Source organism: Arachis hypogaea, chromosome 13, assembly GCF_003086295.3.
Source record: "Arachis hypogaea cultivar Tifrunner chromosome 13, arahy.Tifrunner.gnm2.J5K5, whole genome shotgun sequence".
In the NCBI taxonomy this organism is placed as follows: domain Eukaryota; kingdom Viridiplantae; phylum Streptophyta; class Magnoliopsida; order Fabales; family Fabaceae; genus Arachis; species Arachis hypogaea.
This window is the reverse complement of record NC_092048.1, coordinates 65,027,914-65,044,605: the sequence shown is the minus strand read 5'-3', so window position 1 is coordinate 65,044,605 and position 16,692 is coordinate 65,027,914. Positions and strand designations below refer to the sequence as shown.

Sequence of the window (16,692 nt, the reverse complement as noted above, 5' to 3'; positions counted from 1 at the left end):
TTTTTCCCAGTTCAAGACCAAATTGGTCTCTTGGCATCTTTTTAATACCAAGGCGAGGTGATGTAGGCAACTAGGAAAGGAATCTCCGAATACCGAGAAATCATCCATAAAAACTTCAATGAATTTTTCTATCATATCTGAAAAGATAGAAAGCATGCAGCGTTGGAAAGTTGCAGGTGCATTACATAGCCCAAATGGCATGCGCCTATAGGCAAACACTCCATACGGGCAAGTAAATGAGGTTTTCTCTTGGTCTCTGAGATCAACCACTATTTGGTTATATCCTGAATAACCGTTGAGAAAATAATAATATGCGTGCCCTGCAAGTCTTTCCAACATCTGATCCATGAATGGAAGGGGAAAATGGTCTTTTCGTGTAGCCTCATTGAGTTTTCTGTAGTCTATGCACATCTGCCATCCTGTGATGGTCCTTGTAGGTATGAGTTCGTTCTTCTCATTGGGAACCACAGTGATTCCTCCCTTCTTGGGCACAACATGTATGGGGCTAACCCAAGGGCTGTCCGAAATTGGGTATATGACCCCTCCTTGCCAAAGCTTCATAACCTCTTTCTGTACTACTTCCTTCATGATTGGGTTCAGCCTTCTTTGGGATTGAATGGATGGCTTAGCATCATCTTCCAACAGTATTTTATGCATGCATATGGCTGAACTGATTCCCTTCAAGTCAGCAAGGGTCCATCCAATGGCATCCTTATGCTCCCGCAGCACCTTGAGTAGCTCGTCCTCTTGATCTTGACTGAGGGATGAATTTATGATCACTGGGTAGTTTTCATTTTCTCTTAGAGAAGCATATTTGAGAGTGGGTGGCAGTGCTTTGAGTTCAAGTTTTGGTGCTTCTGACTTTTCGTTCCCTTCCTTTGGTGCATCTGGTATATGTATTTCTGCCGTGGCCATCTCTTCACTTGATTCAGATTCTTCCTCCACCAATCTCTCGTCTTCTTCAGGTTCTTCTTCTTCAAAATTCTCCTGCACTTCATCCTCAAGTGCTTCTAACCTCATGCATTCCCCCAATTGTTCTGGTGGGTAACTTATGGCCTTGAACACATTGAATGTCATCTTTTCATTGTGTAATCTCAGGGTGAGGTCACCCTTCTGAACATCAATGACAGCTCCAGCAGTGGCCAAGAATGGCCTTCCCAGGATGATGGAGGTCTTGGCATCCTCCTGCATGTCCAGCACCACAAAATCTGCTGGAAATATGAAATCTTCCACTTTTACCAGCAAATCGTCTACTATCCCATGAGGGAATTTGAACGATCGGTCTGCCAGTTGTAGGGCCATTTTTGTTGGTTTAGCCTCCTCAATTTTCATCTTTCTCATCATAGCTACTGACATCAAATTGATGCTGGCCCCAAAGTCACAAAGAGATTTCTCTACTGTGATTTCCCCTATAATACAAGCGATATGAAAACTCCCAGGATCCTTCAGTTTCTGGGGTAGTTTATGCTGAATAATAGCACTACACTCTTCGGTTAGTATCACAGTCTCATTGTTCTTCCAGCTTCTCTTCTTAGTCATTAGCTCCTTCAAAAATTTGGCATAGAGTGGCATTTGTTCTATGGCTTCAGCAAAGGGTATGTTGATTTATAGTTTCTTGAAGATTTCCAAAAATCTCAAGAACTGGTTGTCATCTTCCTTTTTCTTCAATAGCTGGGGATATGGAGCTCTTGAGATGTTCAGTTATGGCATCTCTTTTTTTTTTCTGCAGACTTGGCGTGGGAGGTTGAACTCCATCTTGCTCTTCTCCCTTTTTATTTGAGCCTTCTTCTTGTGGTTTTTGGGGCAGTTCCTTCAATTCCTTCCCACTCCTAAGTGTGATAGCTTGACACTCCTCCCTTTTGCTTGAATTGGCATCATAGCAAAGGTTGTGGTTAGGAAGCTGCTTAAATAGATAGCTGATTTGTGTCTCCAGTTTCTTGATGGCAGCATTTTGATTCTGCATGTTTGACTGCACTTCCTCTCTGAATGCTTTACTGTTTCGAATGTCTTTGCATACTCCTTCAAGTAAGGTTTCAATCTAAGAGAGCTTGTCATCAATTGATGGGTGATTCGGAGCAGATGTGCTGTTTTGGTTTTGATAGGCGTGTGGAGAAGTGTTGTTATGGGGGTTGTAACGTCGCTGGTCTTGGTTTTGATCTTGCTGACTTCCCCACCCAAAGTTTGGGTGGTTTCTCCATCCAGGGTTGTAGGTCTTGGAGTATGGATCAAAGTTTTGCCTTGGTGAATTCCCAATGTAATTGGCTTGCTCCTGACTCCCCTCTGCTTCTTCATTCACTCCTTCTTGGGTTGTTGCTGAAGTTGAGATTGCTGCTACTTAGTTCATCTCCATCTTCTTGGTGAGGTCAGCCAGCTGTTGGGTAATGAGCTTGTTTTGGGCCAACAGAGCATCTACATTGTTTAGCTCCATTACTCCTCTTGTGTTCCCTCTTTCGGAAGCATAGAAGTAGTCGTTCTCTGCTACTGTTTCAATAACATCTATGGCTTCCTCAATAGTCTTCTTCTTGTTCAAAGATCCTCCGGATGAATGGTCTACGGCCTTCTTTGACTCATAAGAGAACCCTTCATAGAAAATGTGCAGCTGCACCCATTCGTTAAACATGTCTGGTGGGCACCTCCTTGTTAGGTCTTTAAACCTCTCCCATGCTTCATATAGAGTCTCACCATCTTGTTGCCTGAAAGTTTGGACCTCAGCTCTCAGCCTATTGATTCATTGAGGAGGGTAAAATCTTGCTAGGAATTTGTTCACCACGTCTTCCCAAGCTGTCAAGCTTTCCCTTGGGAAAGATTCCAGCCACATGGCTGCTTTGTCCCTAAGTGAGAATGGAAATAAGAGAAGTCTATAGGAGTCAGGATGAACACCATTAGACTTCACTGTATCACATATTCTCAGGAAGCTGGTTAAATGTTGATTGGGGTCTTCTTGAACACCTCCTCCAAACGAACAGTTGTTCTGAACAAGGGTGATGAGCTGTGGTTTAAGTTCAAAGTTGTTGGCATGGATTGTTGGCTTTTGGATGCTACTTCCACAATTGCATGGGTTTGGATTGATGTGAGAGCCCAAAACTCTTCTATCCTCCCCAGTATGATTTGCTCTACCTCCTCCCCCATGGTTGTGATCCTCTTCTTCATGATGGTTTTCCATGTTGTCTTCCATGTTTGGTTCAAAGAATTCCTCTTCTTCCTCAGCACCAACCACTTTCTTTCCTCTTGCCTCCCTCCTTAATCTAAGGAAGGTCCTCTCAGATTCAGAATCGAAGGAAGTTGAAGCCCCGCTTCTTCTCCCTATCATACAACCATCAAGTGCAAGCAAGAAAAGATAGGTGCAGAAAGTATTTTTGTCAGAATTACTGTTAGTTGTGGGTGATGCAATATATCAAACAGTTAGTGGGTTAGCAAACAGAATTGAAAATAACAAAGAAAAACAAAAGAGTAGAGGGGGAAGGGAAGAAGTTTAACTAAAACAGAAAGTAAATCACTCAAACAAAAAATGAAATTCACAAAATAAAAATGCTCAATCTAGTGATCTTCCAATTTAATCATTGTTGATGCACAATCAATCCCCAGCAACGGCGTCATAAACTTGATGCACGAAAAACTGTCTCTCAACAAATTTCCTTCGGCAAGTGTACCGAATTTGTCGTCAAGTAAAAACTCACAATAGAGTGAGGTCGAATCCCACAGGGATTGATTGATCAAGCAACTTTAATTAAAAGAATGTTCTAGTTGAGCGAATCCAGAATTTGGGTTGAGAGTTGCAGAAAATAAAATGGCGGAAATGTAAATAACAGAAAAGTAAATGCTAGAATTAAAGGACTGGAAGTAAATGACTGAAAATAAATTGCAGAATTGTAAATGGGAATGGGAGATTTGCTCATAAAAGTAAATGGCAGAAATTAAAGATAATGGGTAAGATCAGAGATGGGGAGTTCATTGGGCTTAGGAGATGTTGCAATTCTTCGGATCAAGTTCATTTTCATCTCTTCCTCAATCAATGCACTCATTGATCTCCTTGGCAATCTTAATTGATTGAATTACAATTTCTTGCAATTCAATCTCTCAAATCTTGATCAATAGCCAATTACTTGGTCAATTGCTCATGAGAAGAGATGAAGTATGGTCACTGATTATACCACATGCATTTCCCAAATCAAGTATTGAGAGGGTTATAGTCACATACCCATCCAAACCCAATTTAGTCCAGCATGAGAAAGCATTTCTAGCTTGATCTCTTCATTCCTCTTTCAAGGTTCAGAAGAGATCCAAGTTTGAATAGCTTCTTTTCCAAGATAACTACTCAATTGGATGAAGATCGAAAGCTTTCAAGTAAAATCAAGAGAAAAGATAGAAGAAGAATAATGAAAATTAGTTTTGATCCATCAAATTACAACAGAGCTCCCTAACCCAATGAAAGGGGTTTAGTTGTTCATAGCTCTAGAAAATGAAAACAAAGATGGAGAATACATCATAAGACTAGAAATTGCAGAGAAGGTAAAATACAGAGGGTAGTTCTCTTTTCCAACTTTTAGAACCCCCTTTTACAATTCAAAGCTACTCCTATATCTATTACTTCTCTCAGCTTCTAGTTGGCTCTTCAAGTCTTGGGCCTTTGGATCTTGAGTTTGAAGCAGTTCTCTTCTTCATTTGGGCTTGGCTTTACTTGCAGAGAGAAAATGTGAAGTGGGCAGAGACTTTAGCTCAGGATGTTAGGGGTGTTAACGTTTAGTAAAAATATAAGTTCAAGAACGTTAGTGACAATCAACTTTCTCACTAACGTTACTAAGTAAAAGCCACGTTAACTTCAACGTTAGTGGCATAAACATTGCCACTAACGTTGCCTCTAAGTCCTTCGCACACGTTATTGAGACTTAACAATTCCAATAACTTTGAAAAGCCCCCTTTTGTTCCCGCGTTAGAGCCCACGTTAACTTAGTTAACGTGGCACTTTAACGTGGGCTTGCCATCCTTCGAGAACGTTAGTGACACTCAACATTGTCATTAACGTTCCAAGGTGCCCCTATGTCTCACGTTAGAGTCCATGTTAACTAGGTTAACGTGGCTTCTAACGTTGCCATGCTTAGCCATCCCCAACGTTAGTGACAATGTTGAGTGTCACTATCGTTGGCCATTCTTTCACTCATCAACGTTAGCTTCCACGTTAACTAAGTTAACGTGGAAGTTAACGTGGCTCCTTAGGGGGTTGTGTGGTTGCTTCCAACATTAGTGACAATGTTGGGTGTCACTAACGTTGTCGACCACTCTTGCTTCTTACGTTAGCTCCCACGTTAACCAAGTTAACATGGGAGTTAACGTGGTATATTTCCCCTTAGGCCAATGTTAGTGACAATGTTGAATGTCACTAATGTTGGCGTTCCTTCCCCTTTTTAACGTTAGAGGCCACGTTAACTAAGTTAACGTGGACTCTAACGTGGCCACTTATGAGCATTTGCCAACGTTAGTGACAATGTTAAGTGTCACTAACGTTGGCTCAACTTCCCTTCTCCACGTTAGAGTTCACGTTAACTTAGTTAACGTGACTCTTAACGTGGTCAATGATGGCTTTGAGAGCGTTATTGGCAATCACTTTTCTCATTAACTTTGCAAGTTACCTCCCATTCCTTGCTTCCTTTGGTCCTGAAATCAAGCAATAGAGCGCATCAAAGTTCTAGTCCAAGTCATAGGCAATGCAACATACAATTTGTCACTAAACTTATGCAAAATCCTCATGAAATAATGTAAAATGCACAATGTATGCTTGAATCTAGGTGTAAGTGAATATCTACCCAAAACTAGCTTATTTCCTAAGGAAATGCATGAAACTAACCTAAAAATAGTAAAGAAAAGGTCAGTAAAACTGGCCACGATGCCCTGGTATCAGCATGATGATTGGTTTCTAAGAAACAAGAATTTCACAATTTTAAGCAACAGACAACTCATATTCAAGCAAGAAAATCAAGTTGTTGATGATTCATATAGATATAGAAATAGTGAAAAGTGAAATCTAATTATCAATAATGTGATTTATTAACCGGGAAAACAGAGGAATAAGAATGTTGGCCCGTGCATTCAGGAATTGGTTTGGTAAAAGCTGAGGAATGCCAAATTTAAATTGCCAAAACCAAAACAAGAATGAAAATCAAAACAATTTACAGAAAATTGAGCAGCATTCCGGCTAAAATTGGATATTCCTGGGTAATAAACACCAAGCAGAATAGTTCATATAAATTAAAATAAAGCTGCAAATAGACATAAATAATATGATCATGAAAGAGCAGTCTCAATAGCAGCATGAGCAGTAAGAACATCATATGAACAATACTAACATCACAGGCAAAACAGAATTACAGAATATGTAAAACAAACAGCAAGTACAGTGCAATTATCAAGCCTAAATCCACTAACCACACCCTAGCTACCTAACCACCTAGAATCAACTATAAACATGCATCTCTAACTAGCATAATTTCAAACAAAAACTGAAAAAAATGCAACTAACTACGAATGAAGGAAAAATGGCGTTCGGCGGAACCTGGTGGGCGTATGAACGAAAGTAGTGAACAGAGAGATGGCAGGGGTGTGGTGGTAGTAGCGGCAACGTGGCGGTGACGTGAGACGACGCGACGGTGAACTGTGGTGCGGCAGGGATGATTTGGTGTTGCTGGGTTAGGGTTGGGGTACAGGGAGGGGAAGGGGAGGTTCGAGGGTTGTGCGATGTGGGTAGGATGGTGGGAGGTGCGGGGGTGCTATCGTGGTGGCGGTGGCTGGCCGCGGGGGTGAGGGGCAGTGGCGGAGTGGGGGAAAGAAAAAGGAGGAGAAGGGGAGGGGAGAAGGAGGGGAGTGTGGGTGGTGTCGTGGTCGTGGTTGGGTGATTGAGGGTGTTGTGGCGGTCGGAGGTGATCGGCTGGGAGTGGTGGTGGTTGGGGGGTGGGTTGTAGAGAAGAAAGGAAGAAGAAGGGGAATGGGGGGGGGCACGACGGGTAGGGTTTCGCGTCACTGGGGGTTAGTGAATTTGAATCCACGCGAACGCGTGGGGCACGCGGTCGCATGGCTAGGGTGGAATGGGATTGACGCGATTACGTGATTGACGCGATCGCTTGGAATGGGTATAAGGTTGAATGACGCGGTCGCGTGAGGCACACGATCGCGTCGCTGAAAATTGTGATAAACGTACGATTTCAGCGTCATTTCAGCACAACTCTCTGTCTCCATTGGGGTGCCACAATATCCTCGCGACGCGAACGCATCGCTCACGCTTTCGCGTGGGATGCATGTTTCGTAAGTGACACAGTCGCATCAGGGACGCGAACGCGTGGGTCGTTTTGTGCTTAAATGCACACCGGCCGCACGATTCCAGCCCAAATTTCTGTGCGTTGGATTTTTTTGCCGATTTCTAGATCACGCATTCACGTGATTGACGCGAATGTGTAGGGGGATAGTTTCACAACTGATGCGAGCGCGTGAGCAACGCGGTCGCGTCGCACACGCTACCCTTTTTTTTTATGCAATCATGCAATTATGCAATTATGAAGATATGCAGTATGCAATGTTAATGAATAATATTCATGTTCAATGAAAAATAATATAATATAAAAATAAACAGCATGAAATAAGACTGAAAAAGAAACGACCATACCATGGTGGATTGTCTCCCACCTAGCACTTTTAGTTAAAGTCCTTAAGTTGGACATTGGATGAGCTTTTTGTTATGATGGCTTATGCTTAAATTTATCCAAAAATCTCCACTAATGTTTGAAATACCAACAGCCTCCGGGATCCCAAACTAGGCATGTGAAGCTTTTGAGCAGCTTCAAACAGGTCCTCAGGCTCCTGGGGTGACAAATGTCAAAATAGATTCCAGGATCCCAAACTATGCTTTTAAATCCGCCTTTGTCTTGATCTATATGCTTCCGTCCGGGCAGTTTAGAAATTGTATTCTCACCAAGATGACCAAACGTCTTCCGAGACCCATTCAATTGAACTTGGTACCACTCCGTGCACTTCGAATTGAAGCGTGGAACCTTATTGAACCTTGCGCACCAGTTCTAAGTACAAGCTATTTCCCTCTTACTCTTAAAGCCGCAGAGAGCTCTAAGCTGGCCATCTGTTTCAAGCAAACAATATTCAAGTGGAAAAGTAAAGATAAAGGTTAAGGATTGTACCCACTTGAAGCTTGTATTAGGTGGTAATGGCTTTGGGATAGGTGTTTCCAGTGGTTCTGTAAGTTCTACTCCCTTGTAATCTTCTGTGAATTCCTCCACTTCTTTGCAAAATTCTTCAGCTGCAACGTTGTCCTGATCAAAGTCTTCTATGTCTTCCTCATCACTAAAGTCATAAGCTGGAGGTTGAGAGAAATCTACCTCCGTATCATCTTCGTATTCACTTGGGGAAGATTCTTCAATCTCGGAGAATTCACTTGCAGATGCAAGTTCATTACTAGGAGAACTTGATTTGTGACTATCATCATCAAGGAAACTTGCGTCTTGGGTTATTCCATCTAGTTCTTCATAAAATACCTGCTTTGGGGGTCGTGCACTATCCTCCTTAGCATCAATTGTAACGTCCTTGACGGAATTTTTCACAACTCTGGATTCCCATGAAGGTTCAGCATCTCCTAAATCTTCGACCAGTACTTCTTCTTCTTGGATAAATTGAGCTTCCTCCAATTGTTCCAGAACAAAGTTATGCTCATTGCTGCCCACTGGGGTTTCTAGTGTCTCCTTCATGCTACGTTTGTCATTAGATTCTTCACATAAAGCTATTGGAGTTCCTTGAGTGTCTAAACGTCTGGAAGATAATTGATATATTGCTTGCTCCAGCTGATAAAGGGTTGTATGAAGTTGATCTACTGTTTCCTTGAGGCGAGCCTATGATTCTGGAGGTGATGGATATGGACATGGTACGTAGGGAAGTGGTGGTTTTTGGGAGTAATTGGATTGGAATTGGGGTAAATAAGGATCATATGGTGGCAAATGGTGAAAAGGAGCTTGTGAGTGTGGTGGTTCGAAGCTATGTTGAGAGGATGGTCTGTAAGCACAGGGTGGGGTTTGTTGGTAACTATCAGGAGGTCCACCATATCTATCAACTTGGTATGCACTGTAGAATGGTCTTTGTTCATGATATCTTGGAAGGTGTTGTTGCCAAAAGGGGTGATCAGATCCTCTTTGCTCCATCCATCTTTGATTTCTTAGACCTTGGTGCAGATTCCTGTTATAGCTTCTATTCCCTTCAACAATATTAGAACCAAAAGCGAGAGGGGTGAGAGTTCATAGTAACTAATAAAAATAAAAAAAGGAAAAACAAAACAAATAAAGAATTAAAAGAAAAATATTTACAATAACCAATAATAAGGCACACGTTTGCAGTTCCCCGGCAACGGCGCCATTTTGAAGAGAGAACTTTTGCGTGATCCAGAATTCAGAATAAATTTCCGTTGCAAGTATAGATTCTAAACCAACAAAAGTCCTTTCTTACAAACGTTTGGTTGTCACAAGTAACAAACCCCTTTAAAATTGATAACCGAAGTATTTAAACTTCGGGTCGTCTTCTCAAGGAACTGCAGGGAAGTATGTTCTTAGTATTGGTTATGTGTTTTGTAAATTGGGGTTTTAAAGATAAGGAACGAGTAATTTGAATGACAATAAAATAAATAAATAACTATAAAATAAACTTTTGGCAAAGTATGAAAATTCGGGAGTCCTATCCCAGTTACTCCTACGAGAATTGAAGTTAATCCCACTTAATTAACCTTTAGTAAAGTTAGGAAAGTCAAGTGAACTAATTTGTTAGATTTCCCAAGTCCTAGCCAACTCTTAAGGAAAGACTAGAGTTAGTGGAATTCAAGTCGATTAGCAGACATAACCATCAATCACGATAATGGTGATAACTCAAGGGTTTCCAGTTAATCAATTAAAGCCAAGGATATGAAATGCTAAATAAGAATTATAATCTGAAATACCTCAATTGCATTAATAAGAGAAAATCAATCTAAACATAAAGAATTCATAAATCAATCTGGTGAATAAGTAATTAAATGATAGCATTAAGATATCTGAAAGCAAAGGAGAAATATAAAGTCAAAGAAATATTGAACCTGATATAGAAATGAAATACTTAATCGAAATAATAAGAAATCCTAATCCTAAAACCTAAGAGAGAAGAGAGAACCTTTCCCTCTAAAAACTACATCTAAAGTATGAAAAGTAAATTATTGAGGGCTTCTCCCTGAATGGATGCATTCCCCCACTTTATATCCTCTAATCTGTGCTTTCTGAACTTGGATCTGGGCCAAAAAGGGCTTCAGAAATTGCTGGGGGCATTTTCTGTAATTTCTGGTGCGTGGCATCTGTCACGCGGTCGCGTCATCTGGAGTTTTCCTTATCACGCGTTCGCTTTGGTCATGTGTCCGCGTCATCTGTGTCCTGCTTAAGGCGCGCGTCTGCGTCAGTCACGCGTTCGCGTCGCTGCCTTTTCGCACTAGGCATGCGGCCGCGTCGTCCATGCGTTCGCGTCGCTGCCAGTTTCTTCAAAAACTCCATTTTGTGCTTGCCTTCCATTTTTGTATGTTTCCTTTCCATCCTTTAAATCATTCCTGCCTTAGGAGATCTGAAAATACTCAACACACAAATCACGACATCGAATGGTAATAAAAGATAATTAAAATAATTATTTTTGAAACATAGGAAACATGTTTTTCACCTATATCACATAATAAGGAAGGGAAAGTAAAACCATGCAATTTACATGAATAAGTGGGTGAAGGATTGAATAAATCACTTAAATTAAGCACAAAATATATCATAAAATATGGGTTTATCAGCCGACTTTATCATGTCGGTCCCTTCTGAGTTATTTTTAGTAATCCTCTTTCTTGGACCATTGTCAGGTCTCTTTCAGGGATTACTTTTTATAACTTGTTTGTGGGAGGCCGACTTCACCATGTCGGTCTCTTCTAAGTTATTTCTAGTAATCCTCTTTATTGGACCTCTGTCAGGTCTCTTTCAGGGATTACTTTTTATAACTTGTTTGTGGGAGGCCGACTTCACCATGTCGGTCTCGTCTAAGTTATTTCTAGTAATCCTCTTTATTGGACCTCTGTCAGGTCTCTTTCAGGGATTACTTTTTATAACTTGTTTGTAGGAGGCCGACTTCACCATGTCGGTCTCTTCTAAGTTATTTCTAGTAATCCTTTTTTTCAGGGCTGGCCAGGCCGCTTTCCAGGGATTGACTTTTTATAACTTTGGTTATTGTGGTCGACTGGTCCGACTTCTTTACGTCGGCCTGTCTTTTAAGTTATTTTTAGTAACCCATTTTATTAAGACCTCGTCAGGTCCCTTCTATGGATCAGTTTCGATAACTTCTTGCATATTCTGTTTTGTCGCTTTTTCATCTTTGCCGATTTTGTCAAAATTAGGTTTAATCCCTGTTTGGTCGACCTTTTGATGAATTTGGTTTTCACCTTCTTTGGTCATTTATTGTGGTCGGACAGTGACTTTGATCTTCACTTTCTGCCGATCTCGTAGCTTTGTAATCGGGCGATGAATTTTTTAGCGTTTCAGACTAATGCGTCTTGAGAATTTTGTAGAAAATCTAAAAAACTTTATTCAAAAGAAAATACAAATATATACACGTGGGAGTTTTACCCCTATAAGTCAGGCAATTTATAGATCTTGGCTTGGTACCTTGTTAAAAAACCTTTTCAGGAAAAAGAGTGCACCTTATCCTAATATTTTATTACCTCTAACTGTAGTATCTTCTTAAGTTGCAGGCGTGCCATGACCTAGGGAGCTCTCTCCCTTCGAGTTCGGACAGTCTGTAATAGCCCTTTCCAAGTACCTCTATGACTCGGTAGGGTCCTTTCCAGTTTGCTGCCAGCTTTCCTTCTCCAGGTCGAGTTATTCCAATATCATTTCGGATTAGGATGAGGTCATTCTCAGCAAAACCTCGTGGCACTACCCTTTGATTGTATCTTGAAGCCATTCATCGTTTTAGTGCCTCTTCCCTGATCCAAGCTCTTTCTCGAATTTTTGGAAGTAGGTCGAGTTCTTCCCTTTGAAGTTGGGAGTTGGCTTCTTCACTATAGTGAATCACTCTGGGCGACCCTTCTTTGATCTCCACTGGGATCATTGCCTCCGTTCCATAGGCTAGTCGGAAATGTGATTCCTTTGTGGTGGAATGTGGGGTTGTTCGATACGCCCGTAGGACTTGTGGGAGCTCGTCGGCCCAAGCTCCCTTTGCCTCTTGTAACCTCCATTTTAGCCCAGCTAATATGACTTTGTTGGCAGCTTCAGCTTGTCCATTGGCATGGGGATGTTCTACAGAAGTTAATTGGTGTTTTATGTTTAGGTCAGCCACCAACTTTCTGAAGCCTGCATCTGTGAATTAGGTGCCATTGTCCGTGGTGATGGAGTATGGAACCCCAAATCTTGTGACAATGTTTCTATATAGAAATTTTCGACTTCTTTGAGCTGTGGCGTTAGCCAAGGGTTCTGCCTCGATCCACTTTATGAAGTAGTCTACCCCTACTATGAGGAATTTGACTTGTCCCGATCCCTAAGGGAAAGGTCCGAGAAGGTCGAGTCCCCATTTTGCGAATGGCCAAGTTGAAGTTACGCTGATGAGTTCCTCTGGTGGGGCGATGTGAAAGTTGGCATATTTTTGACATGGTGGACATGTCTTTACAAATTCTATGGCTTCTTTTTGACCAATAAAATCCTACCCGGAGTACCTTTTTGGTAAGTGCTTGTGCTTCGAGATAATTGCCACAGATGCCGCTGTGTACTTCTTCTAGAACTTCCTTTGTATTGGAAGTCAGCACACATTTTAACAATAGTATTGAAATCCCTCTTTTTTATATAGTATTATTTATGATAGTGTAGTATTGTGCCTCCCGTTTTAACCTCTTTGGATCCTTTTTATCTGTAGGGAGTGTCTCTGTTTTGAGGTAATTAATTATGGGAGTCATCCATCCTTGATCTTGACCTATTATGGCTAGGACTTTTCTTCTTCCGAGATTGATGGGTTCTGCAGCATTTCTTGGATGAGGCTTCTATTGTTACCCCCTGGTTTGGTGCTGGCTAGTTTTGAGAGTGCGTCAGCTCGGGCGTTCTGTTCTCGGGGTATGTGACGGACCTCATATTCTCCGAGTTGTCCGAGCTGTTTCCCTAGTTTTGTCCAAGTATTTTTTTATGGTGGGATCTTTGGCTTGGTAGCTCCCTGCTATTTGTGAAGTGACTACTTGTGAATCGCTGAAGATAACAAGCTTTTGGGCTCCAACCTCCCTAGCCAGCTTCAAACCAGCTAGTAGTGCCTCATATTCAGCTTGGTTGTTTGAGGCAGGGAACCCAAATTTGAGGGAGAGTTCGATTTGGATTCCTTGGTCGCTTTCAATTATCACGCCCGCGCCGCTTCCAGTTTTATTTGAGGAACCGTCCACGTAGAGATTCTATTCTGTTGGAATTTCTGGAGTGTCTGTAAATTCTACAATGAAGTCGGCCAGGTATTGTGATTTGATAGCTGTCCGAGCTTCGTATTGAAGGTCGAATTCGGACAGCTCGACTACCCATTACAAGATTCTGCCTGCTAGGTCTGTTTTCTGCAAAATCTCTTTTATCGGCTGATTGGTCCGAACCCTAATGGTGTGAGCTTGGAAGTATAGACGAAGTCGTCGAGATGTTAGTATGAGAGCATAGGCAAATTTTTCTATTTTTTGGTAGTTCAACTTGGATCCTTGTAATGCTTTACTGATGAAGTATACGGGTTGTTGCCCACTATCGTCTTCTCGAACTAGTGCTGAGGCTACTGCCCGACTTCCTATCGCGAGGTACAATATGAGTGGTTCTCCCTCCCGTGGCCGAGTTAAGATGGGTGGTTGTCCCAGGAATCTTTTGAAATCTTGGAAGGCTTGCTCGCACTCTGTGGTCCATTCAAACTTCTTTCCCTTCCTTAAAGTGGCGTAGAAGAGGAGAGATCTTATTGCCGATCCAGCTAGAAATCTGGACAAGGCTGCCAACCTTCCGTTGAGTTGTTGTACCTCTTTGACACAAATCGGGCTCTTCATGTCGAGTATGGCCCGGCATTTATCCGGATTTGCCTTGATTCCTCTTTGTGTGAGCATAAAACCCAAGAATTTGCCAACTTCTACTGCGAAGGTGTATTTTGCAGGATTGAGTCGCATGCCATGCCTTCTTATAGTGTCGAATACTTGGCTCAGGTCAGACAATAGTGTCTCTTCACTTTGTGTCTTTATTAACATGTCGTCCACATAGACTTCCATGATTTTTCTGATGTGATCCGTAAAGACCTTATTCATTAATCTCTGATAAGTAGCTCCCGCATTTTTAAGACCAAAAGGCACGACGATGTAGCAGTAGTTTGGTTTTGGGGTTAAGAATGAAGTTTTTTCTTGGTCGGGTGGATACATGATGCCAGGGCATTTTGGCCAGTTTCACTGACCTTTTCTTTACTATTTTTAGGGTAGTTTCATGCATTTCCTTAGGAAATAAGCTAGTTTTGGGTAGATATTCACTTACATCTTGATTCAAGCATACATTGTGCATTTTACATAATTTCATGAGGATTTTGCATGAATTTATGGACAAATTGGATGTTGCATTTCCCATGACTTGGACTAGAACTTTGATGCACTTTATTGCTTAATTTCAGGACAAAGGAAGTAAAGAAGAACCACATTAGTGGCTACGTTAGTTGCACTAACGTTAACACTAACGTGGAATGGGAGTAACTTGCAAAGTTAATGAGAAAAATGATTGCCAATAACGCTCTCGAAGCCATCATTGCCCACGTTAAGAAATAGAGCCAACGTTAGTGACACTTAACATTATCACTAACGTTGAACCAAGATCATGAGTGGCCACGTTAGAGTCCACGTTAACCTAGTTAACGTGGCCTCTAACGTTAAGAAGGAAGGGGGAGCCAACGTTAGTGACACTCAACATTGTCACTAACGTTGGCCAAAGCACATTAAGCCACGTTAACTCCCATGTTAACCTAGTTAACGTGGAAGCTAACGTGAAGGAACAAAGTGGTCGACAACGTTAGTGACACCCAACATTGTCACTAACTTTGGAAGAACACAAGCCCCCAATGAGCCACGTTGACTGCCACGTTAACCTAGTTAACGTGGAAGCTAACGTGAAGAAAGAAGGTGATCGCCAACGTTAGCGACACCCAACATTGTCACTAACGTTGGAAGGAGCCACACATGCCACCATGAGCCACTTTAACTCCCACGTTAACTTAGTTAACGTGGAAGCTAACGTGGAAAAGGGAAGGATGAGCCAACGTTAGTGACACTCAACTTTGTCACTAACGTTGAAGATGGCTAGCAAGGCCACGTTAGAAGCCACGTTAACCTAGTTAACGTGGACTCTAACGTGGAAAATAGGGGCAATTTGGAACGTTAGTGACAATGGTAAGTGTCACTAACGTTCTCGAAGGATGGCAAGCCTACGTTAAAAGAGCCACGTTAACTAAGTTAACGTGGGCTCTAATGTAGGAAAGGGGGAGGCTTCTCAACGTTATTGGGAAAGTTGAGTCCCAATAACGTGTGCGAAGGACATAGTGGAAACGTTAGTGGCAACGTTTGTGCCACTAACGTTGAGGTTAACGTGGCCTTTAACTTTGGTGAGGAACGTTAGTAAAAAAGGTGATTGTCACTAACGTTCTCGAACCCATATTTTCACTGAACGTTAACACCACTAACTTCCTGAGCCAAAGCCCCTGCCCACTTTATACTTTCTCTCTACAAGTAAAAGCTAAGCCCAATGAAGAAGAGAACTGCTTCCAACTCAAGATCCAAAGGCCCAAGACTTGAAGAATCAACTAGAAGAACAGAAGAGTAGTATATATAGGAGTATCTTTGAAATATTTTAGAGAGTTGGAAATTATAGGGAGACTCTTAGCATAGAACTACTCTCTGTATTTACTTTCTCTGCACTTCTAAGTTTTCATCATGTATTCTCCATCTTTGTTTTCATTTTCTAGAGCTATGAACAACTAAACCCTTGTCATTGGGTTAGGGAGCTCTGTTGTAATTTGATGGATCAATACTAGTTTTCATTATTCTTCTTCTATCTTTTCTCTTGATTTTACTTGAAAGCTTTCGATCTTCATCCAATTGAGTAGTTATCTTGAAAAAGAAGCTATTCATACTTGGATCTCTTCTGAACCTTGAAAGAGGAATGAAGAGATCAAGCTAGAAATTCTTTCTCATGCTGGACCAAATTGGGTTTGGATAGATATGTGACTATAATCCTCTCAACACTTGGTTTGGGAAATGCATGTGGTATAATCAGTGACCATACTTCATCTCTTCTCATGAGCAATTGACCAAGGAATTGGCTATTGATCAAGATTTGAGAGATTGAATTACAAGAAATTGTAATTCAATCACTTAAGATTGCCAAGGAGATCAATGAGTGCATTGATTTAGGAAGAGAGGAAAATAAAATTGATTCGGAGAATGCAACATCTCCTAAGCCCAATGAACTCCCCATTTCTGATCTTACCCATTCTCTTTAATTTCTGTTATTTACTTTAATGAGCAATTCCCCCATTCCCATTTACAATTCTGCAATTTACCTTCCGTCATGTACTTTCAGATCTATAATTCTAGCATTTACTTTCCTGTCAATTACCTTCCCGCCATTTTATTTT

At 41.4% G+C, this 16,692-nt stretch overlaps 1 non-coding gene across 1 annotated transcript; it reads left to right on the top strand.

The window, feature by feature from the left end:
- Positions 1 to 2,614: 2,614 nt before the first annotated feature.
- On the top strand, positions 2,615 to 2,722 carry LOC112739507 (small nucleolar RNA R71). The gene has a single exon (XR_003170442.1). It is a non-coding gene; the product is annotated as a small nucleolar RNA R71 (small nucleolar RNA).
- The last annotated feature ends 13,970 nt before the right edge of the window (positions 2,723 to 16,692 follow it).